The sequence below is a fragment of the Thunnus maccoyii genome, chromosome 21 (assembly GCF_910596095.1).
Source record: "Thunnus maccoyii chromosome 21, fThuMac1.1, whole genome shotgun sequence".
Classification (NCBI taxonomy): Eukaryota; Metazoa; Chordata; class Actinopteri; order Scombriformes; family Scombridae; genus Thunnus; species Thunnus maccoyii.
The window spans coordinates 17,795,506-17,822,886 of NC_056553.1; the positions used below are offsets into that span (position 1 = coordinate 17,795,506).

The window sequence follows — 27,381 nt, forward strand, 5'->3', positions numbered from 1 at the left end:
ATTTCAGTTTTCCAACTGAATTTCAAATGCCACATCACAAAAGCATCTTAAAAAAAAAAAAAAGCCATTACACCATCATGGAACACATTCTGGGCAAAGTGGCCAATTCTGCTATTTCAAAGGTACTCGATGGTACAACTACAAATTTCATTTTAAACAAGATGAAATGATCAACAATTATATGATAGATCATTTTTTCATATAGATTTAAAAGGTCTTTATGCTATAGCTGAGAGTAAAAAGACATTTGTGATGAGGACACGACTGGTAAATATCAAATGATAAATAGAGTGTAATATTTCAGCAAAACAATGTATCAGATAACCCTTACCTAATCTTTTTGGGAAAGGTGGTGGTAGGTGTGGGTGTGATTGGATAGGAACTGTGTTTGGTTGTACGTCGTGTGATTCCACTGTATCCCTGGAAAATCCATGAAATCCTTAAGTGTTGAGTGAACTGTATACAGACTGCAGCTTTTCATTTCAGTCTGTGATACCAGCTGCTTTTGTTAATGCTCATTGCAGAAATACAATAGTGCCTCACATTCACACTACTGCTGTCAACCGCTTCCATTAGGTTTTATCAGTTTGTCTCGAAATACGCCTACATTCACAAGACTTTAAGCTTTAATGCTTCTATCTCTGCGAATTACAAATAAATTGTCTCTCCTCCAATGTAAACAAAATGCTTTTCAGTTCTCATAAACAACCAGATAGCGTGCTATTCCGTTGCTTTTAACATGCTGCCACTTTCAATGCTGTGTTAGGGTGACAGAAGCCCAAGGCAAAGTTAGGAAGCACTAAATATATGCCATTATGGTTAATAGATTGAACGAAATCCAAGACACTCGGAGATTATCTATTGAGACGCTGTCAAAAAGGGACAATGCATGCCATCGCCGTTCCCATACACTCTGCATTACTGTAAACCCATACACCTTGGTGTGGAGAAAAAAGAGACATAGGGAATCAGGGAAAATGTGGATAAAAATAAATATAGGATAAAGATAACCTAAGGGCAAGGCGAGTGGATTTAAGCAAGCGTTTACTGCGCTCAGCATATGTTCCCTGTATACTGTGTATCCTACAGAAAATCCCATGTCCAAAGTATGATACAGACTGTGTGTAAGGGTATGGATAGTGTCGGAATGTTAATGGTTTTCCGATAATTACCGCTATCTGTATGCTGTAATCCATCATTCAGAGCAGTTATAAACAAAAAATGTACATCTGTTTATTTTCCCGCCGACAGGCGCAGCAGGCCCTGTGCAAAAGTTGATACTGTACAAAGGTTTACCCACTCCTTGTAAAGAAAACCGAGGTAATCTCCGCTTTGAACCGTGACTGGCGTCGCATGATACCGCATCAGTGGGTGGAGAATGGCGGAGACACCGAAGTGGAAGGGAAAGACATGTGAACAAGAACAAATATCGGAAATAGTAGCAAAATTGCGGAAACACGAGTAAACATGGCCACCGCCCAGCCAAAACAGGACTGACCTTTGAGAAATGGTAAAAAATACATTATGGTGCTTTAATGGTTCATTTTATATATTCAATTAACTGAAACTTTGACATAACTTCAACTCAAAATGGAAATAACATGTATGAGTGCGGTTAAAACATTTTAATTAATTACAAAAATGCAATTGTTGCCATTCTTTTGTTTGGCTTATGGTTAATTTAATTAATTACTAATAGTTCACAACTGTATATGCAGTTCTTCAGTAGATACAAAATAACTACTTTTATTGATTTTTGTTATCTCTTAAATGTGAGCCCTAGTCTCTTCACCACATTTTTAGCTGTATGTAATAATAAATGTCCTTCCACTGTTACAAAAGGGAAAAACTGGACATGACATATTCATTTATAAACCTCTCCCAAACAATGGCTTGTCTGCTGCTAGTTGCCAAACTTAACATGTTTAACCTTTTGCACAGAATTGGCCATCTTTGCTTTCAACTCAGCGACACAATGTCAGCCTACTAGTAATGAAGACAGGGAAATCAATCCATTGATGAATGAAAGATTAGTTTATAGACAGAAAGCTAATTAGAGCCGTTAGGCCACAGCAAAGAGTGAGACCAGATGGATGGATCCCAGCTCCGTAATCAGGATATACTTCATTTGACACCTCGAGGAGTATAATTGAAATAATGATTTCATTGATGTTTTGGATGTGTGTTGTAAGAAGATGTGTGGCGATGTTGGCGCGTGTGTGATATATTTGTGCATTGTGCATTCACAAACTGGTCTTTATGTTTTTTTGTAATTAACAGAACTTTTCAAAGTGTTGGGATTACTTTATCGACACAACTGTCCTTTGATGCTCATGCCAGCAGAGACATTCAAATTCAAAGCCTCTTATGCTAATGGGAACATTCACCATTGCAGCTCGGTTGGGGGCTACATACTGTAAACAGCGTGTGCTTGGGAGGATGATGTAGACTACATGCATTTGTCTCCTTCATTTATTGTGTGATATCCAAGAGCAGCGACATGTAATGTACATAATGCAATTACATGGACGCGATCAACAAAAAACTGTATGTTCTGCAGAGCACGTTTGTATGTATGCATTGTACCATGCGCATTAACACCTCCCCTCACATGCATGCTGTAAACACTTAATACATTAGTGTTGATTATCACTCCCACACACTGAATGACTGACTTCATGCATCCCATTGAAAGTGTATGATTAACTATATTATGGCTGATCTGCAACACAGGCCTCCTTACCATGAGTAATTGATTTGTGAGAATTATGGTTGTACACTGTCTTTTGCCTATTCATTAATCATACAGGCGTTGTTTGAGTAAAACAATGTAGTGAGTAATGATATTGATGAAGTCTTGACTGCACACAGTTGTCTGGGGAAATGGAAATATGAAGCTAAACATAGCAGATGTCTCATAATACCGGAATTAAGTGATTAAAATAATCGCCTTTGTGCAAATAATCTCAAATGGCAACATCCGCTCCGCCACAGCTGATTGTGTGTTCTTGTGATGCTGAGAAAAAGCAGGAGCGTGCCTGTTCTGTTGCTGCTTCAGCTAATTTCCCATAATCCACTCTGATAAGGCCCCATGGTCCTCATCTACCTATGCTGCATAGCGACGTGATGCACATTAGTCAATTAATAGTGTGTTAAATGACAGAGGTTCCAGTCAATTGAGTATCTCTTGGGAACGGGGTTGCCATTGTCCTACAATTCAAGACAGGGAGAGATGAAGACAAAGACACTGATGCTACATATGATGTATGTTATGTCACTGATAATTTGTGTTTCCTTGTTTTAACTAATGATGTATTATTCTGATTTATGATACTATCCCCTCTCTTGTTATAATTATGCTCTATAGTGCAACTTTGACCAACATTATTAATACCAATCTATTCAATTGCAGGTAAGTAATCTTTAAGAAGTTAGCAGTTATGAATAACTATGAATAACACTTCTTATATTCATCTTATATTCCCATCCCCCAGCCTCACCACCCCCACTGCCTCAGTCAAAAGGGTTGTGGCCCACATATCAAATGGAGATCTTTAGAGCCAAGCATTCCCGCTGGAGAAAGAGGGGAAAATGGCCCCCTATTATGCGACCCTCAGTTGAGGCCTTACCTTCTGACAAGGGTATTAAAATGAAATAAATCAGCCATTAAGAAGCGGGCGCTGGCAATTGAAACCCTATTAATGCGGCAGGCAGAGAGAGGTAGCCCCGGCGTGATGTGACAATGGAGCACCACAGTGCCCCTTTAATTGCATTTCGGCCAGGTTTTTATTCCCCTGACTGGGTGAGGATGACAGGTGTACGCCGGAGATGAGTGTGTGTGTGAACACACAATCGTATACTCACTCTTTGATGCACATGTGGACACACACAAACACACTAATTATTACAGTAAGTTTTTAATGCCATAAAATAACGAAACGTGCCTCTTCTTTCTTTCTTACGTTTCATAACCGCAAACAGCCTTTCATAGCAATGGTCACTCCTTCAGTCAGCCATCAATACTATTGTCCATGTGTTTGTGGCAGCCAGGCCCCATCAATGTTGCATAGGTTCCTTTCTCATTACCTTCGCTGTTAGACTAGACACTGGGTGATGGATCATGGCCCCGACTGGACCTCATTTGGGTGATGTATCGCTAGTGTTCCCTTGTGAAGTGTGTAGGTGATTATACGCAGACACAAAGACAAACACAAACACTCACACAAGGCGAAAGACGACAAATTGGTCCCCAGCAATTTAAGGTTCCCACTTATGGTGTCCTTGATATGAGAAAATGTTGAAGTGAACTATCCTGTCTGAGACACACAAGTTTGGTGTCATCATACTGTATGTTGTGTATAGTATCCAAAAAGAGTTATGAGTGTGTTCAGATATGAAGAGGTAAGACACCGCTAACATTAAGTAGACAAACAGGCCCAAAGAACACAGACGACAGGCAGGTAGAATAAAATATATGGTCCCCACTTTTTTGTAAGTCTGCAATTTAGAAATCAAACTTTCTTATTCTGTTCATAAATGTTGAAAATTTAAAAAAAACTCTAGATATTTTATTGAGATTTTTATAGATTCGAAGCTTTTAATTGTGTTATTCCCTCACTCGCCTTGGCAGAATGTGCTGTAGCAAGAACAAATGAAGGCATCAGGAGAGGTGTTAGTGCTTATTTGAAATTTCGTCAGGAGCACTCCTTCACCTGTCACTGGTTATTGATATATTCATTAGAGGGCCCTATTCTCTTTCTCTGGTATCAGTTTCTCTTGACAGTAGCACTGTTGACAACATCAGTCAATGAATCACTTTACAATTATGATTGTTGATGGCCCATGACACAAACTTGGAAGGGATGTCATTATATGAACATTAAAGTGATACACAGGGATGCTGGGATGGAGGACCAGGATGCTGCAACCCTTCCCCCACTGTTCTGACGCCTTCATTTAAAGCAAGGCCCTCTCTTGTATGGCTTTATCCCTCAAAATAATGTTATTACGTCTTTATACAATGTACACTCTCTAGCACTTTGTCAGATAGAGGTTAATACACGGCGGTTTGCGTAATTGCAGATTTGTGTCATGATAAAGATAATAAACCGTGCACGACCATCTGCATGATCGTCTGCATGTTTGTCACTTATTTAGCATGAATGAATACTGTATTTATGTAGTCTGAAAATATTCACACAGCTGTCCAGCTGTAGTCCTGGTTAGTTGTTACAGTCTTTCTGTTTCAGTCGTCATTGGCTGTGTTTACATGCATTCGGTAATCCAGCTAGGTCCCTTTCAATGTTAGATGAGGTTTTGATTTAAAGACTAAATATATAACTGTAAAAAATTCCAGGTCCAGGACCAGACATTTATCATATAAAAGTAGATCTTAGAAAATGATTTTATTTTCTGTGGTCTCTATTTTTTTCCAACAACACAGCTCATAAAAAGGTTAGACAGAGTCATTGACCACTAACAAAATTTTCAAGCACTTGGCAATTGTCCAGTGTTAATTTACCAGCTGCACACCATATCACAATGTACCCACAATGCACCAAAAGTTTGCACAGCTCACACCAAAGCTGCTAATGAGCGATATTCGTCAGTTTTGATGTATTTCTCTCAACTCGTGTAATTGACTTTAATTACATTTGCCATAATGCTAAAACTTGTCTTGACTTGTTGCATCAGTATGTGTAGGTAAGACCAGTAAGTGAGACAGAGTAGAGGAATGTTTCCACTGAAGTTGTGCTCCTCATGTAAAACGCAGACTGGCTTGTACATTCTGTTGTATGTTAAAGCTACTATCAGTAAGGAAATTGGTTTCTCTTCCTCTTCTGTGATCTTCCCAACCACAAAAATGATGAGTGAGTCCAGATAGAAGTTTTTTTTTATTTTGAGGGACCAACATTTGCGCCAACATTTGGCCAGTCGTCACCACAAATGGTTTCTGGTTTCCAGTTTCCCATAATAAGGGCATGTGTGTACCAGGGTTACTCCAACCAAGTGTTGATATTTTCAATGTGTTGACCTAAAACCGGAATGAAAAAGAGGAAATCTCCATGTATGTAAACATAATCAGTGTTGTCGAAATGTTCGCAGGATGAAAAGTGGAGTTTTTGTGGTTTACACTTGATCTCTCCATGGGGTCTGTATATCTTGCCCTGCTATTGCTGCTAGTAAAGTGTTCCCCTTTGAGAGATAGACTCTCATCTTCCTTTCACATCGCTCTCCTTCTCCCAATACTGTGCAGCAGCACACAAACACACAAACAAACACACACACTGAGAAACACATGTGGCTGGCCTTGTTGCCATAGCAGGCTAACGGGTTGTGGTAGCGGCAGATTTGATTGCCTGCCTGGCGCTGAAGTGAAGAAGAGGAGACAGGACTAAATGAAACTCCATCCATCTTAATGAAACACAATTATTTTCCACTTATTAATCATTGAAAAATCAATATGTCTCTTCTCGGCCGAGTGTCGCCTGGATTTGTCATTTGAGGCTGAGCTGTTATGTATCATCCTCTGACGCCAGGACAGTCATGGGTTCAGTCACCTGTGTCCTTTAGGAGGGAAAGGGGGAGAGGAAAGGAGAGTTAGAGAAAAAGAGAGAGAGAGAAGCGTAGCAGGAGATAGTGAGACATGGACAGATACAGTGATGGGTATTGAATGAGATGTGGAGGACGAAAAGAATCTGAGAGAGGAGAGGTAAGCAGGAGAGAAAGGGAGCGGGGGAAGAAAAGTAATGAATGAAACAGAGAGAAGAGAGAGGGATGAAGGGCTGCTCACTCTGTCTCTTCCCCGCTCTCTGAAACAAATGGGAACTCATTAGTGGCTGTTGGTGATTGCATGTTTCTTCACAGATCAATTTACTAAACACATTGTTTAATGGCTCATTATTAAAGTCTAAGGCCTCGTATTGACTGGGAGAAAGAATGCAAGGGTGAAAAATGGAGGTTTTTTTTATTAAATATGATTTTTTTTTAATTAAAATGCAATTGATTTCAAAGAAAATATATATTTTTTGTATTTATTACCAACCTGTTGTTTAGTGTTTATTTAGCAGGACATTGGATGACTTATTATCCAAACTGAGCGGTGTAATCAAACTGCTACAATATATTTTTTCAATCATATATTAAAATAAATACTATTTATATGTACTTCAACGCTGTCTCCTAGAAATTACATTTGTTTGTGTTGGAGGAAACATAATCCTGACCGGATTCTGGTCTTATTAGCATAATGAGGACATAGAAATAAAACAGAAATATCTGGTGAGTCAGATATGTTGATACCGAACGTCTCAGTAAAATGATCAGGAGCAATGCTTTTTTTTTTTTTTTTCTCTACAATATTCGCACTTACAATGCAATTTCCACTCATAGCGACTAAAGCATGATTAAACTTTTTTATGGTTAAAGGATTTTTTCTTAAATTTTTAAGGACTTTTAAGGTTAGGTATAGGGAAATATCATAGTCTTGATTGAGTACTGAATAAGTCAACAGTGACTGTAATCACAAGGCACTACATGTTTACGGAAACCACAATCTTTCACCAATCATAATTTATTAACTTTATTTTAATCAGATCATTTGCAACCAACTGGTTAACAGCAGAGAAACAGACATCAGCTGCTGTGAATTAGGAAATATCTGATAACCTGAATAAAGAAGTAAAAGGTGTCCCAAAAACGTATTAATACATTGTAACCAATCAACTTGATGATTTTTAAAGTAAAGTGACAATAAAGACATATAGACCATTCCTCTGACCACACACTGGACATGTGCTCATGATGTTGCTCAGTCGCTATACAGTATGAGAGGAATTATTTACAAATTACAAAAATCACAAAAACTCACCAATTACTTCAGGTATTTTGCATATTGTCATATTCCACCACATGTTTTTAAGGTTTTGATTTGGAATTTAATGTCACTGTTGACAACACTACCCTGCATTTCTGAGATCTCTGTACTTCTCTGCATATTAAGAAGGATGATTTCCAAAATATACAATTTACCTATCCACTTGTCCCTGATATTTGTCCCAATGGCTCAATAAATAAAAAGCACGACTGCTACTATTACTAAAACAACTCTTAAGATCACTTGTGCATGGAAATGTGCCAGCAAGCATCGTCATCAGTCATAAGTAACTTTCTCAAACTCTCGAAACATAAAAAAACCTTATGTGCATCTCTGTCGTTTTTCTCCTCTGCGGAGGAATGAAATCCATCAATCTGCCATTCATCAATTTTATCGCCAGTTCTCTCCTCCTTGGCCACCTCAAAACCCCAAAAGGAAAGCTTTTGGTGCTGTTTTGAAAAATCGTCCTGAGAAAAAATGATTCCAAACGGCTCAACCCTTTGTTTTCCCTCTCAATAAAGCAAGCGACAAGGCCGGCGCTTGATGTACGAGCGTCGTGGGCGCCTGGGCGTGCAGCAGAGTGCATAAGCAAAGCCATGTTTCACAGCAAACAGAGTGTTCTTTACAGTCACCACGCCACCCAGATGAGAATATAATGTTCTACAGCACATAACTGCTTCAGGTCAATACTTGATTTGCTCCAGCATGTTGTAGAGCCTCTGCTATGGTCGGGGTCTGGGGATGCATTAGGGGGCCCAGAAACAGGACACAGAGGTGGTGGGTTTGGGGAGGGACGTGAGGTTGGGGCTGGTGGAGGGGGGGGGGGTAGGAGGGGTGCTTTTCAGTGTCAGAACTGGGGTATCGGCTGGGCCACGTTCCCCTGAGTCCTTGAAATCATTTCCAGGTATGTGAGTCTGCATGTGTGTGAGATGCACTGCTGTTCTCCACACTGTATATGAGCACATCATTTCAAACCGGTGATGATTAGATTGAAGAAAAGGGCAAAAATGTTCCCCTGTGGTGATCCTCGAGCAGGCAAAAATATTATCTGATCATTATACAAGCCAGGTAGAGGGACAATTAACTCAACTGACTGAGAAACATGCATTTTATATTACTTGGTCCATATGTAGCCTCATACACGTGTATCCCAAACTATGTGCTTACATGTGCAGGTCCCCACCAGGCCAGAGGCTCATCAAACCAGGAATCAGCACCGACTCCTGTGGGAATGGATACACTCTTGTGGGTCACCCATGAGCATCTTTGCTATTACACCATGTGGGGTAAGATTTGGATGCTGCTTGTGTGTCATCCAGGGACAACAATCCTTGAGTGTCAGAAAGCACACAAATAATGGATGAGGTTGAAGCCAGTTGCTGAGGTTCCTTAAATATTAATGTTGTTGAACTGCAGTCCATCTCAACTCTGACACAGCGGTGAAAGAAAATCACTTGCCCTTTCAATGAGATAAAACACTGTAGACATATCTGTGTTCATATGACTCTATATATAGATAGATGAATGACATCATCTCTTGTGATGATACTGGTGCTGACTGACACCTTGCCTCTGAAGATTTACTGTGAAGTAAAAAAAAAAAAAAAAAAAAAAAAAAAAAAAGCCCGGGGCAAATAGTGGCTCTGCAGGATAGGGTACATGCCATGGGCTTGCAATGTTTTGAGTCTAACTCATGAGTTCTGTTTCTTGTCATCCCTTTTGTCTTCCATCTTTATCAGTCTTAGACTATCCAATAAAGCAGAGGCCCCATAGAAATAATGAAAAATGTATATGATAAATAATTATAATAACTCCTGGCTTTAGCTTTGCGTTAAAATTTACCCCCAGGATTGTTTTGTTTTTACATGAAAATCTCCTAAATAACCACTAATCAATAGAAAAACATTTTTTTGTCTATCTATATATCTAATATAGCCTAATGTATAACATAGCGTAATATTTCTTACAGTATAGTCACAGAAAAATATATGGAAAAATGAAAAAAGCATTAAAATAACAAGATAATATCAGATGGTTCCTGCCATTTTAATGCTAAATTAATGAGCCTACTCTGGAACAAGTTTGCCTTCTGGAGGAAACTATTAATTTGTGGTGTTGGCCTGTAAAGCTTTTTTTTTTCCTTTGGCTTTTTTTTTTTTTTTTTTAAACACAGCTTGTCACAGTGGCAGACTTGAAGCTTGCTAAACCAAGTGCGGGAGCCTGTTTTTATCGTGGCGCTAATCCAGAGCCCCTGGGTCCCCTTGCCACATTGACCAGATGAAAGGCCTTGCCCAGATGTTTACAGCCTGTGAAAGTGGCAGGGAGCTAGTGTCGGATGCTGGCACAGCGCGCCGACAGACAGAAAACAAGGCAGTAAAGCCCCACACTGTTTATGTAGAGTTTAGGAAACAGGAGGAAAGAAACCGTGTCAAAGGGAAATGATGGAGTCGTAAGATTTGAAGAGCATGCAGGTATGTGTTCTGTGTAGGTGCACATACAATACTGGAGGCCATATTTGTGTGTTGTCTTGATAAAAAGCAAACAAATCTGAATCCAAACTACTACAACACAACAAAACACAACACAACACAAGACAACAAAATGCATTCCCTGAACAAAGATTGCATTCTGTGTCTGAGCTACACAAAAGTGCACAAAGGTTGAGTGAATGAGCTCAGTTGGTGCGGGTCACAGCTCCCAGAAATGTAACCTTGACCCCAGTTTGCCAGATGGCACTCACAGTGGCATTGCCATACTTAGCACATTGACCTCTGTGACACTGATGAGAATGGGTTTGTGAGTGTGTATATGCCTGCTTGAATGAGTGTGTGTATGTGTGCATGTCTATGTGAATGTGACACCGAGAAGTCTATCTAGCCATGCCAGTCTGTCTAAAGCCATCTGGTGCCCTCTGTCAGAGTGTGCTTTTATTTAGCTTTCCTAAATAAAACTTGAGAAATACTGTATACAGTAGGCCAGAGTTTCACTGCCAAGGTCATTTCACAGCAGTGCAGATTCCAGCAAGAGGTGAATTTTTATTCAAACGTGCTATGTAGCATTTTAGCATCAATAAATTATTTACCATTGTGGTTTGCACAAAGACTTACAAGAATGGCAGCATCTTCCAGCATCTACACTACATTAAACTTACAACTTCACAGGAAATCTGCTGTTTTGCTTTAAAGCTCAAAGGGATTGTTTTATGGAACAAAACAGGAAGTGGGCTAAAGTTGGGCAAGCACTACGAGTGAAACTAAAGCTTTTACATTCTGGCAGATGGTGACGAATATGGTTAAAGCTATTTAGTGAATTACCAACAAATGCCCTGATTTGTCTTTTTATAAAAACTAAAAACAGTGAGCCCTACATGTAGTGAACAAGAAAACAAGTACACAAAGAAGCAAATACATGGCAAAATAAGGAGGCAGAAGGGTGAATCCATTCTTTTTTGCTACAGGGAGCAGCTGGGTTTATGTATCAGATCACGTGCCCTTAAAATCTTTCTTCACTTCATTCTGACAAGTGTTTTGTAAAGTGGTAGAGTCATTGTAGAAATCAATTTAACTGCTATCCATCGTGTATTCATGTTCTGAACAACAGTCAGAGCAACAGTGCAGCATAATATACTGTACATAAAGCCAAAAATCTCTTGACCTACAGATCAGGGGTTTCAATTATGTTTTAATGTTCTGTTTCTAACCAAATATTCAAAACAAGACGAGGAGTCTAAAACCTTATTAACCTCAAAGCTATTGACCTGATCTTGTGTTTGAATATTTGTGCAAAGTTTGGCCTTGGGGCCCTTTTGTTAAGCAGGGAATTATGTAGATGTTGCCTCATTATTGCAATAACGTCTTGTGTACACCAGGATGCTAATAAACAAATGAATAAATGGTCTTCTATGACTCGAAACAAAGCAACATTTGCACCTCTTGCCCAATTAGAAAGCCTCTTTAAATGAATGTGCTGTGTGTTGCTTGAGCCACGCTGTCTCGTGACTTAATCTGGATTGAGCAGAGCACGCTTTTATTAGGTTACACACGGCCGCAATGTGTCTTGTCACTTTGCGGAGACAGCGGCCGATAAAATCCGTTGAACGGAATTAGATTGTCATTGATGTGTCAGTGAGATCGTGAGAACAACAGATCGATGACCGAATCACCGAGCGATACGTGGAGATGCAGACAATGGATAAATGAACAAAAGGAATTCAGCGGGGAAAGTTTGAGGAGTTGCACGCAGCGTATGTATGCGTCTCTCACACACATATACACATACATGCACACACACAGGTCTTTTCTCACACTTTAGCTTGAAGCGATCTCACAACGCTGAACAAGAGAGAGTCGGTGAGAAAGGGAGAGAGAAAGAAGCCAAACCAATTCCAATACAGCACTAATGGGCCACATCATGCCAATACAATAAATAATGGCCCTTTCAGCTCAGTCAATAGTGAGTAAATGAAAATTTAACCTTTCATTAAATGTGGTCGTATTATTTCCACCACTTGCTTCCCAGCTCTATTTCCCTCTGACACTTTTTTTCATGGTGTACAAGAACCATGTGCAAATGTTATGATGTAGGGCTGTACACCAGTGTTAAGTGGTCTATTGTAATGTAACAGTCTAGTTTACTGCTGTCAAAAGTTACAGTGTATACAGCAAGGTCTATGGATCATAGAGATGGGTATCGTTATCTTACTATCAAATCACAGACAGTGGAAATGTGCTGGTTATCCACAAAAATCAATCAACAACCCACTGTGCAGAGAATATTATGGCGAACACACAAGGGATTAAAAAGCACTGTCTTATTACAAAGGCTTTAGCTAATTTCCCTTACAGTAGAGTTTTCATATGTAGCATACCTGTTACTAAGTCTCCACTGACTTCTGCAGGCTGTGCTACAGCATTATTGGGAGGGGAGGCGATAAGTCTCTAGGCATCCTGTCTGGTAGTAGATGAAAAGGCTCTGGGCCCGCTCTCCACTGTGGCCAACCTGCCCTCTTAATTAATTAGCGCTAGCAGGAAGTGCTGGCCCATAGGGGAGATGAGGGCCCTCCAGAGGACTGGACAAGGTGATAATGTCCTAAAGGGGAGACCAAGTCCTGTATGCTCGGCTAGCTAGCGGATGCTCTCCAGCTCTAAATGTACAGTTGCAATCATGGTTGATGTTTCCAATCATGCATGTATCCAGCGTCTGCTGGGTAGGCCTCAAATGATTTGGAAACTTTGTATTAGGTTATGTGTGTCCTCCTCAGCGCAAAGTACAGTAATACAGTAATATTACTGTACATTTAAAAGAATAATTCGACATTTTGGGATAAATGCTTGCCGAGAGTAAGGTTAGAAGATTGATACCAAAATATGAAGCTAAATCCGGCAGGAGGTTATCTTAGCTTAGCATAAAGACTGGAAACAGAGGGACACAGCTAGCCTGATTCTGTCTAAAGATAGCCAAATCCACCTGCCAGCACCTTTAAAGCTCTGTAATTAATACATTATATCTCGTTTAATAAAAACAAAATCTGAAACAGCAAAAATGTGTGGTTTGATGGTTAGTTGTGTGCTGGAATATTTATGTTGGCCGGGTACAGTGACTTCCTGGAGTTTTGTTGTGTGGTTGCCAGGCAAGAAGTCAATGTGCTAGGCTAGGAAATACTTTCAGCGTATAACTCCCCACAAACTGTCAATTTCACATCTCACTTTTTGTGCAGATTAATGTGTTTATTAGTGAGCTTTAATGTTGTTGGTAAGGAGATTTTGTTATCTTTGGACAAAGCAAGGCAAGCTGCTTCCCCTTGCTACTAGTCTATGTGCTAAGCTAAGAAAACTGCCTGCTGGCTCTCACTTTATAATTAGCCTACAGATATGAGAGTGGTATTCATCTTCTTATTTAACGCTTGGCAAGACAGCGAATAAGCATATGTCCAAAAATTTCAGACTGTTTGTTTAAGTTAAGTTTCCATGGCACTAGCTAAGAATGACAGGGCACAGATATGAAGTCGGTAGATTAAATTGGCATGGGTCCCTGTTAAATCTTACAACAGATCAGTTACACTAATGTTCATTTTAGCGTAAAAAATAGTGTGATGCAAACCAAAACAAGAACTCTGCTGATTTGCATGTAAGAAAGTCAAACATTCACACAATCAAGTTGAACTTTTTACACTGATCTTCATGACCCATGCGTTCTTAACATAGTATGCGTGATGTTGCGATTTATCCTTGCTTTGTTTTTGTGTGTATGTGTGCGTGTGTGAAAACTTCACTCCCTTTCTCTCTGTGTCTCCAATAATGAGCATGTGCACCTTTTCCGCCCGGGGCCTTCATACACAATTTAGCCAGAAAGCCATAGCTGATCATGATTTAGCTTTTGACACAGCTCGCCCCGAGGCAGGGGGGGACTAATACAGATATCTGACTCCCAGACCGCGATGGAGGGAAGGAGAGAGAGAAAGTGAGAGGCCTTTTATTGACTAAATGATGAAGAGGTTGGTAATGATAAATAACAGTCATTTTATTGTGGAATTCCCAGAAAAGACACATTCTACACAATATATAAAAAGAGAAATAATAGACGAGGAAGTTGCTCGCCGGGGTCTTGACGTGCTAGTTCCCTACAGAGCCGCCCATTGTTAAACTCAAATATTCCTCGGCTGGGGTGGAGGTCACAAATTGTGTTAGAAGGACCTGCTACTATGAATACTACATAAGGCTGATGCAGAGTGGCAGCGTCATCCCTGTCTCTGGCACTAGGAGGAGGGCCCAGGCAAGACAGCGCCAGTCTTGCCCATGGGCATCTCTCTTTCAGTATCTCTATTCTGTGATTCTCTCTCTCTCTTCCTTATTGCACAGTCTCTCTTCTCTCTCTCTCTCTCTTTCCCTTTCTTCCCTTCTTTTTCCTTCGCTCTCTTTCTGTCTCTCAGCATGGTCCTTGCACTGTTTTCCCAGCACATCAGGGTGGCAGGGGAGCCTGTCTCTGCTGCTTTTGCTCTCCGCCGCCTCCGAGTCTCCAGGCCTCAGCTATCACTAAGACAAGATGGCTGACCCTCTAAGGACAGATAAAGTCCTCTGTGGTGCTCCATGAATGACATTACGTGCAGGATACAAGCTCAATTGGTTGGAGGAGCAATGAAAGAAGATGGCATTGCCTGCGTTAATGCAATTTATGAAGAGCAATGCCTCTGTTTTAGAGTAAAATAGAGAAAAATACGCCTTGTGTAAACATATTAAGTTCTTATTACCTCAGACCTTTGATGGATAATAGTGTGTGTCTGACCATCATCTGGAATTAAAGATCTTTTTCACCTGATCTTTTAATATCACCTGCGTTGAGTGCATAATATCTTAAAAAGAGGGTTCCAGTTGTCCACTGTCTGATCCAGCTGTGCTATCTAGTGGGAAGTTCCCAGCTCTGTTGGTGTGAGAGACTGGTAGCAGTTAGTGTGTGTGTTTGCCTCAGGATACCTCTGCAGCTCTGCAGTTCTTGAATACTGAGTGGAGAGTGGCCCAGAAATGAGCAGTCAAATCCAATTAAATTACTCAAATTAAATTGTACAATGGTTATGGAATACCTGATCGAATTACTCACATTCAGGGGATTTCAACAGCAACCAATTAGTTCAAAGTATAAAGTTCACACGCTCAAATTAACACCAAGAGAGGACAGGGCCTTTATTTGAGGGAAATGATACATCATAATTACATCACGTTGGAAAAAAATCACAAATTATACAGCATGCATTTAATAAGAAAATGGAAATGGTTAATAGGTCTTGATAAGACAAATCTAGCCCTGTCAATAGTGTAACGTGGCTAGGTTGGCTAAATTAAAGAGGAGAAGTTATTATTGTTTCAAAGGAGCTTTAGGGCCCTTTGTTGTTCAGTCAGAACGCTGGTACTCAGAGCACACACCCCCTTGTCAAAAACAACAGTGAAAACCAACATAAAAGACAAAAAAAGGGAGGGGTGGGGGGGGGGGCTGTCATAGCAGACTGTATTTAACTCTCCTCCTCTGGTAATTGAGATATGTTGAAGAGGCTGGTCCAACAATTAACAAGATTTCATTTTGAAGTAGGTCTTTCTCGTTAGATTGGCCAAAATAGACACTTTGTCATTTCCTCAATAATGATGGAATTCTTTAGAAACTCCTGGCTTAATTGTACAAGGGACTTCCTGACCTTTTTTACATTTTAAATTTAGCTTCTCAAGGTGCCTTTCCAAGGTGAAACACGTGAGTAATGAGATACAAAATCAGCCCGTTAATTGACTTTCAGCAAATTTAGATCTGCAAGACCAACGTATACATTTCCCTCCTTTAAAAGTGAACCATTTTAGCTAATAAAGTTATTAATCTTGCCCATACAGTAATTATCTCTGTAATTATGCTGTAATTGCACATACATCAAGGCCACCTCATATAGCGGGCAGGCTTGAGCTGGCTCCTGATGATTTTCTTCACATCATGTAAAGACATTACTCTTACTCACACAAACTGAACATATAAAATTGGCACTCCCACTGAAATCAATGGGATCCAAGTGGCATAGGTAAGATGCAGAATTATTTATGTTTTCACACACTGTTTGTGAAGATTTAACAATGAAACCGCAACTAGATTCCTTAAGAGATTCCATGAAAGCCATATAATTTCTATCAAAATAGACTTAAGCACGCAGATACACTCAACCTTTCTAACTGATGATAAGCATACACAGGCAAATAATGTCCCACATGTATTTACTTGACCCTCACACTTCAGCCAGTGCCCCCCTCTATCCACTGAGCCTGTTTTTCTTCCTCTACTGTCTTACTTGTTGCTAGTCGCTGCCTGCATTCGTGCATGCATGGACGGCATAAAGCCACAGTAGTACCATAAACGGCGTAACATGATAATGCTGCTTTAATTACCCCTTGGTCAGCCCACTTACAAACCTATTGCCGCAGCAGTCAATATCCCCAAAGATCCATTCATGCCTCGGCTGATGGTTAACTTGGGAGCCTTTGCTGAGTGCTTTAGCCTAATTGATATCCTTATTTAGCAATGAGCCAGTGGGAGTCGGAGGGGAGTTAAATGGAGCAGTTTACCAGGCAGCGAGCACGCTAAACCAGATCCCTGACACCACCACCAGGGCTTACTGCTGCCTGGACGATGATTTATACCAGCTAATTTACTGTTTCAAATTGATTAAGGCCACTTTTGTTTTGTTTTCACTAATGATTGCTTTCACCATTTGTCCTTCTTTTTATTTATTTTTTTCAGTGATCATCACCCAGAGCAAATTTAGCCATGGATATTGTTTTAGAGCAAATTACACCTATTTACGACAGTTGACTGCTCCCGAGCAACTAACACTGGGGCCAGCTCAGAGGAGAGACTTCAGTAGCTTCCTAGGGGAATTTACACCAACCCCACTACACATACGTATGCATATACTCATGCCTCTCTATACATATTTCCACACATTTATTTACATATGATGAAATATTTGAAACATGAGTGCAAACATCTTCCGCAGAGCTGCGGTATTTCACTTTGTTCACTTTCCCAGGGAGCAAAACAACAACAGGTATATAACCGAACCTAGAATCGGTCGTGAGAGAACAATGCATATCCAACAGGTCAAACAAAGCCATCGGGAGCAATGGGAAAATCAGATTCTTCTTTTAAACTGGGTTTGTAGGTCTCTCCCTCCTGCCTGTCTCCCCAGATATGTCTCCCTTAACAGCTCAAAGTAATTAGCAACGACCACATGCCAAAGGTAGGGTAGCTACCGTACACAGAGTAGGCAGACCTTATCTTTAATTTGAGACAATGAGACGCTCTGTGGGGGCTTGTGAGGAGCTGGGAGCTATAAGGTAGGCAGGCAGGCTCCCCCTCCCAAGGTCGCTTCACTGAGATGAGCTAGTCTGGGGACAAAGGATACCCACCGTACAGTATGTGAGCACACATTATGACAGTTTAATTATCAACTTAAGCAGCATCTTGTTTTTTCCTCGAACCAAAGTTTGAGCCCGTTTCCTATAGAAATAAACATTTTGAAATTAAAAAATATTTGTCGCCAAAGTGAGCTCTTTCTTACTGTTTCAAACTTTGTTTTGAGTGATACCTCCGAAAGTCCTCCAGGGCATCCCATTAGTCACATTGGTGAGCACAGAGCTCAGCCACAAAATGGCCTCCAATCTTGGAAGAGCGCCGTCAGCCCATTCTTTATACTGTCAGGATGAAGAAGAGCATAAAAACTCAGAGTCAATAAAGTCATATGAAATGCTTGATATCGAAACATGCTGCGCCCCGGTGACTGATTAAGCGTCTGGGTCCGGTTGTGATGCATCTTGGAGGAGAGAGGAGGGGAAGAGTGAGGGGAGAGAGTGTGAAAGCATAATACAGAAGCTTTCGAAACTAGTTTGTTCTGGTTGCTTATGTATGTTTCTGAGGCATAAATGTTTCTGTATGTTATGTTTCTCTGTTCTATTCTAAAAAAAAATCAGTCAATAGTGTTGTAAAGATTGTATTTAAGCCTTACATTTCTTGGTATGATCCTACATATTTGACTGGAACATTATTATTTAGCTTTTACTTGATTACAGTAATCGGTGTAGTCAATTATGGATGGTATCCTTATAATGACATCCAGAGAGAAGGATGTTGGAGAGAGAAATGTATTTGGGCAAGTCCATACGTTCTTGCTATGGTTAAAACATACCAATTACTGCAACTTTACTTCCTTTGTCTGAAAAACGTCTGGGAATGGAGGTTGTAGAGCCGTTTTTTTTTTTTTTTTCCCGACAGTGAAGTCAATACCGACTCAGACAAAGACGGTGAGATGAGAAAAGGGAATGACAGAGATTAAAAATGAAAGAGAGTGCCACTTTTTGTCCAGATAGTGGTTTTAGCCCGCAGCACCTGACTGCTCTGTTCTAACTCAAATATTCTCGCAGCGTTTGATCAAACTGAAACTTAAACATACTTTATGCTTCAGACAGATCACCATAAGTTAAAAGGTCTTCCAAATGAACATCTGAACTTAAGTAAAAGTTGGCAATTGCACTTTAAATTTGCCGGGGAATATAGTAGATTGTTAGAAATGGACATGTCTGCTGGGTCTAAACATGACAGGAATGTTACTGTTTTAATAAGCCTGAGTCAAATTCAATTTCCACATCACACAGTTTGAAAACCACAACTTTAATCTATTTCAACACTCCAATCTGATGTTATTAACCCATTACTGAGAACTCGGTATCACCTTTGCTATTCCCCACACAATATTTGGTCGACATTAAACCTCTCAGTGTGTTGTATACAAACACTCTCTGTCAGGCTGCAGCTCCAATTTGACATTAACACACAGAAACATTCCTGTCTTGAATGAACCACCAACTTGACATGAATGTTTTTGCACAGGAGTCGGAGGAGAAAGAGGAATGAGAGAGAGAGAGAGAGAGAGGGAGAGAGAGAGAGGGAGAGAGAGCGGTGCGGTTTTGGACAGACCGTGTTAAGATCAGTGCTCGGGGCTAGGCAGGTTGCTATGCGCTGAAATGCTAATAAGCTTCCTGGCTCTCGGTGCAGGTCGGCTAGCCTGTGCCGACTCGTCTTGACACTTCACACACATGCTGTCTTCCACCCTTTTTAATCATTTTTGATAGGCCTCCCTGGGATGCCATCCATTTAATTTGAAAGGGTTGAGCCACCCAAACATTTTCACCATCTTTAAATAGAGGTCTGCCTCAACATGCCTGCTGCATTGTGACCCGACAAGGTGAAAAGCAGTGAGGTATAAAATGCTGTTCGGCTGTTTAAGAGGATAATATTAGGCCGGCACTGGTAGCAACTCGTAGGAAAGATGGGTGAGCGATGCTGAAGTGGGTAAATAAAAAGGACGGAGTCATTTTAACAATACTCAAGTCAGTCAGCACACAGACACAGGTGTGGACGCTTGGCCCCAGTTAGAGAGAAATGCGGGATTGCTTTGTTTAGATGCCTATTTATTTTATTAAACACACCATTTGCACAAGGGAAGAGCGGTTTAACCTCCAGAAAAGAGAGAAAAGGCTAAAATAAAGTTAAAATGAAGGTGTAAAATACAACCTATGATCAAGGTTTCTTTACCAAATCTCTCCTAAATTGAGGGAATAAATACAATGTAGGTCAATTAGAAAAAAAGACAGCATAATGTACCAGTTAAGATTCCAAATCAGTCTGCAAAATCGTTTTTGTTTTTGAGAAAATGTTTGAGAAAGTGTATTGCCAGACAGAGTTTAACAACCACTGTCCTACTCTATATATCTTCTAATTCTGTCTGAAAAAAAAAAAAAAAACCTCAGAGCCTGCAGCCAACACAGTATGGTCAGAAATGAAGCCTGGCCATGTTTTATGATTCATAGGGAAGAAATAACATATTTTATTGGAGTCTGAGAGATTTATTTACTGGCGTTGTGGTGGATGTGTAAGGGAGACAATCACCAGGGATTTTCACCATCCAATTTGCCAGTGTACTCTTCTATAAACATCAGTCAGTAGAAATGGGACAAATTCTACAGAAAATAATCATAAACAAACCATTACATCGCATTTTGGAAATTGTCAGGAGACGCTCTTGACGATAACTATCCGCTCAGAGTCAAAGGCAGAAAAGCCCAAAAGGCAAGTGGGGATGTCTGTGTGCTATATGATATTACCGTGACTCTCAAGATAAAGATATCATACATTATTGGTTTAGACTGGCAAAGAAAGAGAGAGAGAGAGAGAGAGACCAGTGCAAACAGATAGCGGGGGCGAGACACAGACACATATAGACAGAGCAGGAGAATGTTCAAATATATTGCCTCTTAGCAAAGGCACAGATAGCTCTGAGCCTCTTGATGTCCTTCTATGCGAAACAGCTGGAGCTCTCCATGAAAACCACACTGAACTCCACAACAAGCCTGCTTGTTAGCTTCTAACAGTGACTGATCCAGTTTTATACCCTCTGTGCTCTACTTGCACTCTGCGCAACATGTACCGTAAACCATCATTTACTCCAGTCCAATTTAGTTGTGTGCATTTGCATGCAGAGAGGCACGTTTTTAAGACGCAGTAAACAGAATTGTTGTGCATGCTTTCATCAAAAAAAAAAACACGGCTGCGATCACGGCTGCAAACCAGCATGTAACCAAAAGCTGGAAAGGAGGAATTGACATAATTATTAATTAGTCGATATTACTGAATGGAAAAAGTCTGTCTTTGGTTTCCTCCCTAGAGCTTAATCGAACTCAGCCAAGATGAAGCTAAGCTAAACAACACCAGGCAGTTAATCTCCACAACCATACAGTTCAGATGCTGATAATGTCCACAGGTCTTAAGTGAGCGAGCGGGGCCCATGTTTTTTAGATTTACTTGTTTGCTGTTGTTTGCCATCTTTAAGTGGTCTTTTATTAAAGCCAGCCATCTTCCATAGAGCCCTAATGCATTTCACTATTCCGATGCTAATGACAGCCTAAGAATGCATTATTCAGCATTAGTTTTATTTCCCTTTGAGCCTCAAATGGCGACAAACTGTCTTGTAACCATTAGAGTTTTAACTTGCGTAAGGCACGCCACCCGCAACCTGTCTGACAACGCGTCTCGAACAACGGTGGAAGCATTTCTGTACTTACTTATCGAGTGCAAACAGCTGAAGAAAAACAAATCGACTTTCTGTGTAAAAATACAAGACATTTGACACTTTGTTTATTATTTGCAGACAGTCTCACGAGGACGGAAGATGACTGCCAAAAAACAAACAAAAAGTGTGAAAGTTGAGGCAAAAGTTTGAACCTGCGGTCTGTCTTTTTTATACCTGACATGAATGAGTGCTCGCATGTGTGTGTTAATATGTTTTAACAAGCATGTGAGCATTAGTGTGTCGTCGGTGCTGGAACATGATGTGCTTGTATGTGTTTTTTTTGCTTGAGTGTGTTTGAATGCATTTATTGGAAATGTCTTAACATGTTTTTTTAATATACCTGTATGTGTTGCTTCCGTTTTAAGCATGCTTGCCTTTGTGCGTGTGTGTGTGTGTGTGTGTGTGTGTAGGCTGAGGACTCCCCACTGACCTGTTGTTTGGCTACAGACAGACAGAGTGGAACTGGCCATATTACTGTTCTTACCCTGCCATCTGCTGGTTCACATCATTCTAGGCCCTGCATCCATCCCACCGTCATAACTACCCCCTCCCACACATCTCTCCTGTGCTGTTTTGCTCTACAGTATGTCCCTGTCTCCCTCTCTCTCTCTCTCTCTCTCTCTCTGTTTCCCTTTCTCTGCTTTTACTAAGTTTATCTTTGTCTCTTCCTTTCTCCCCTCCTTTCATTCTCTCTTTACACAAGAGCATCATCTGCCCTCCATGTCCCTTTACATCACCCCTCCTCCTCAGAGAGAGAGAGAGAGGGGAGAGAGCAGGGGTAGAGTGAACTAAAGGGGAGCGGTGGACGATTGTTATCGAAAAATAAGCATGGTGTTTGAAAGGGATTTTAATTGAGGCATTCGTTATATTTGAAAAGGTGAAGTCCTGAGGGGACGGAGAGAGAGGAGCGGCGACCCTATTCATATCCTCAGACATTCATAAAGAATGGCATCTTTTGACTTTCCCTTTTAAAACCGTGCAACCTTAAATGACCTAAATATAGAGGAGGGGAGGCAGACACGGTAATTCCCTGCACCTTGGGGGGTGCCACCAGAGTACAAGACTGTGGGATACAGCCGAGGACTCCAATTAACAATGAGGGAGGGTCCAGCCACCCAAAATAGAGAGAAAATGTCCTCTCGATAAGCCCCTAAAGGGGATGTCAATCTGTCTTTTTTCTTCTTTCTGTTTACCTCATCTTTAGCTTTTTCCACCTTTGTTTCCATTATTCACTCACTTCTTTGTCTTAGCTTCTTTTTCTCTTCCTCTCCCTCACTTTTTTTTTTTTTTTTTTTCCTTTTTTCTCTCCTCATTCTGTCTTTGTGCAGTAATTATGTCATTAATAATGTGAAGGCCAGATGATTGTGCTGCTAATACCAGTTGTCCGGTCTGTATTTCTACAGCTTAACTTAGGAGGAAGTCGACCGAGTGCTCATTTGTTGTTGTTTGGTAAGGTCAGCTCTTTATGAGCCCCACTTCCAGTAAAGCAGACTGATGTTTTCTTTCACTATATTTTGACTGTCTGACCACTGAGTTAAACTTAGATTGTTAGTTTATTGTAAAGTTGTTGTACATGGACAACGGCTCGAGGCAACACGCAGTAGGTTTGTAAGGTTTTTTTTTTTTTTTGTCTTTTCACTGTCTCTACAGTTTCATCCTATTTGCAGACCTCTCTGAAGGTAATGTTGCCCACATGTACAGTACTGTAATGGCAACAATGATTATCCTTTAGCATAACACTATTTCATCCTGTCATTTGATGTCTATTGCAGTTTTGCTGTGACTAAGTGATGAAGTATTCCGGTATTATTAGTAAAAAGCTTTATCCTCACCCTATGGGAAATCCCCTCAGGCACTGCTCTGTGTAAGCATCCCTGATGATTTATGCAATGTAACTGTAACCAAGGCGGCGTTTTTGATGATAAAGTTATAAAACTTTGTTGGAAGTGCCGTAGCCAAAGAAGGTATTTATCATCAGCCGTCATTTTTCACTGTCAGAATATCTATCATGCAGCATCTCTGAAAACTCATTAAATAAGACACTGAAATGGTATAAAAGGCAGTGACAGCCACTTGTTGAAGTGAGCTTCTTTGTTGTCTTGTCCGTTCTTGATGGATAAATTAACGCACTATTCCAGCGGAAAAGAGAGTGCGATGCCAGCTGCATGAAAGAACTTGACTGTTCAATAAGAATCCAAGACTTTGCTTTTTTGCTCGCAACCTCCTGATTGGATGGAGAAACCGGTTCAATTAATATATGTGCTGCTGTCAGTAAAATGCTACCTGACATTTCATGTTGGATGGGATAAGGCATGTTTAGCCTCATGACTGAAGTTTGACTGACTAAGTGGTGCGATGTCAAACAGAGGGTGTATGAAATAATGACAGCCAGATAATAAGGCCTGCAGAGCATAAAGACGCTGGAAAAAAATGTGCACATGTATAGATATATATGACATAGCGCCTTGCGATCCATGCACATATGCATACAGACATGCACACAAGCACATTTATGTGTACATGAGCAAACACACATAAAAATACTTGTTCTGATCTTATAAAATCCCCGATAACAATACTGATAATAATCACAGCTCAGTCATAATAACTCATAAAAACAGCCTCGGTAATTCATTGAGCTCCTCGCCAAACAAAATCCTTTCTTTGTTGCATTTAATTTTGACTTTTACAGTGAGTCATAAAAATATCCCGTCAGAATCAGAGGCAACCCGGCCAAATCTGACATCGCCTGATAATGAGTGGAGTGTTTGTCTTGAGCCTGGTGGGATGTGGTCTAAAACTGCATGCCTAAATAAGGCACAGATTATTGGTTACGATTAAAATGAATGTGATTAAAGTTTTATTTGACCGCTATTTACATTCATGCAGTCCTGACTGACAGCCAAAAGCCTACAGGAGTAGTATCGCGGATGACAAACAGACATACTTCAGACACGCTTCATGCATTCTAGGTCTGTGTCTGTTATCATGTTGCACGCATAAGCACAGATACATGCAACAAAGCACACACACACAAACTTATTTACAATACACACACACACACACGGACACACTCACTTACTTGTACGCATGCAGACACATGGAAGCACCCACCCAAACACACAACAGCCTTTCAACAGTTCATTTGTCTCATAATTATGCAAATGGTGCACTCTGAGAAAAACCTCAACCATTTCAAAGCTGCAGCTGGAGTATTTTAAGAGTAATGTAGGGGACTCCCCATGTTCTATGTTTCTTATTTTTATACACTGGAGATATTTTTAACTAATTATTATCATTTATTTGCTGAAATTTAAATCTGCCAAAAGTTTAACTTAATTCCCTGTGTGTAATAGCTTTAATGCTATTGTACACTTGTGTAACAAAAACAAGCTGCTCTACTGGATTGCACAGCGGCACTCATTTGCAATAAAGGCACATTTCTAATATCAGAGAGCACGTTCTGAGCAAGTGACCAAGTTGAGGTGTGATCTGTTATTTAGACAGGTTGGATGCACTTCCTCACAGCCTGAAATTTCCCCCGAGGCTCTCTTCCATTTCTCACTGTCATGGATTTGAATCTTTTTACCACTGAACTCTTACAATTACTGAACATTCATCACCTGCCTACCTTCTTAGCTACCTAGATACTGTATGGAGACCAGAGATATGGGACAGACTGGTGCAGTCGGGAATACCAAGTAACACCGCTGCTAACGCAGTAATGAATTCTCATATCCTGGGATGGCAGGAATCTTTTTTTTTCTTCTTGTTTTGTTGCGTGTGTGTGTTTTTGCAGCTGTGTAAAGGTTTTGAGAGGTTCAGTATCTTATATTTATAGATGCATTCAATAATTGAATATCTTCTATCTATCTATCTTCTATCTAGTAACACAATTAATTTGTTTTTTATGAATTAACTCATGTTTTCTCTGTATCTTCTAAACTGTATCACACATGACTTACAACCAAATGCCACTGTATATCTCTGCAGCTTTTCCCTCATGAATAAAAGGCCCTTTTTTTCTGTAAGGTTAGAGGATTTGCCCCCCATGGCACTCTCAGTCGCACCCTCCAGTCCCTTGTGTTACTCACACTCACTTGTAGAAGTCCCTTAACACTAACCCAGAAAGCATAAATATATTATAATCTCATCACCTGTCCATTTATACAGGTGTCACCCTGCCTCGCAACTTGATTTCCAGGAGGGCAGCAGTTTTTCCTGTGGCAGCGATTGGAGTCACAGCATTATTATCAGGCAAAATGTATTCATGATAGCAGAGGTCCGAGTGCCCTCTGGGCTTTGTAATATAATACCAGACCTCTTTATCAAATTTAACAGTTTATTGGAAACAGCTTGTACACATGATTTAGGCACGGGGCGGTAAGGCAAGGCTCCGGGTATCCTCCTAACACACCTCCCATACACACCTCCACACATACACACACACACACACACACGCATTATGAAAACTCACAAACACATGCCGTACACCCGCTCACACAGTGACACTCAAACACACACGCATTTAATCACACATCTCCCTCCTCCTCCTCCTCCTCCTCCTCCTCCTCCTCCTCCTCTTCCCATCATATCTAATGCCAACCTCTCATTGGATGAGGCAGCGGTTTTCTGTGGAGGTCTTTTGTGCTCTTTGTTGTTTGTTTTCTCTGAAGAGCAGCGCGATAACAAAAGCGTGACGTGACAAATGGACTTTGTGCCCCGCAGCCAGATTTAAGTGATAGGTTACTGAATGGGAGCTACCCTCCTATCTCATTTATACAGTGCCAGTCAAAAGTCTGGACACACTTTCTCATTCAAGTGAACGGGAAGGTGTGTCCAAACTTTTCACTCGTACTTTATATACACACACACATACGCACAAATGGACACGCGTGGATGAACACGCCGACACTTGTATGCAAGCAGGCGTGTGCAGACTTTAAAGACGTAACTTTTATTCATCATTGCATTTCTCATTTTTCCTGAACATGCAATTTGAAAATCAGCCAACCTTATTCATTTTCTTCTGCATTGTCACTCAATGAAAAAATACAGATAAAAGTTATTCATCTAATTGTTTTTATGTGTGTGTGGGACCAAAATACTATCTAGTATTTACTATATTTCTTTATTACAAACTTAATTACAGTATGACACCACCAAAAAGGTGTTTTTTTAGACTTGTATTTGACTCTGAATAAATATTTTCTTATCAAGAATCACTGTTAAATATGTTAAAGATAAAAGCCAAGTATCATCTTTATGTTCAGTTTGATGAAAATGTAAATTAAAGGTCCAGTAATTAACTAAATATGATCAACTCCAGTGTCACAATATCCTCATAATAACAAGTCTTTCTATCCGCTTAAAGATCTCCTATGGGGACGGTAAATAGAAACCATCAGTTGGCCAGCTAATGATTTAAAGGGATGGTCAGAGGTCGTATGCAGGCTATTAATGATCCCTTTTAACAGAAAGCACGCACAGGATCTGCCCAATCAGAGAGAGTCAAGAAGTCACCTGGGGCCTCCAGAAGAAGATCTGTCTGGTTAAGGTTAAACTGAGGAAGAGCAGAGGCTGAGGGATCCGCTCTGATGTCTGTGTATGCATATGTGTGTACGTGTGTGTGTGAAAGAATCTGTGTGCAAACAAGGAACAGATCAGTGAATTGCCGATCAAAGTGTGACTCTGACAGAATTAGTCACTTCAGCATATTCCCCAAAAAACATATGTTTACATTCTAGTGACAAAGTGTCACTTTGGACACGGGAGATTGTTATTCATTTCCCATTTCCTGCCAACAGTCGATGTTGGTTTCTTTTAACCACGACTGCAGTCATTCCATAACCATAAC

The 27,381-nt window shown here is 40.4% G+C and overlaps 1 long non-coding RNA gene across 5 annotated transcripts in view; it reads right to left on the reverse strand.

Annotated features, from left to right (window-relative positions):
- LOC121887953 overlaps nucleotides 1-27,381 on the reverse strand; it is an 82,355-nt gene that overhangs the window by 33,917 nt on the left and 21,057 nt on the right. Inside the window, exons 3-4 of one of the 5 annotated variants that reach the window (XR_006093098.1) lie at nucleotides 17,961-18,093; nucleotides 5,876-6,034 (exon numbers count right to left, since the gene is read on the reverse strand). This is a non-coding gene — a long non-coding RNA (uncharacterized LOC121887953). Of the gene's footprint in view, nucleotides 1-5,875; nucleotides 6,035-6,395; nucleotides 6,568-17,325; nucleotides 17,900-17,960; nucleotides 18,094-27,381 lie in introns of those variants that run through there. The other 4 variants (XR_006093097.1, XR_006093096.1, XR_006093094.1 and 1 more) reach the window with 4 other exon arrangements.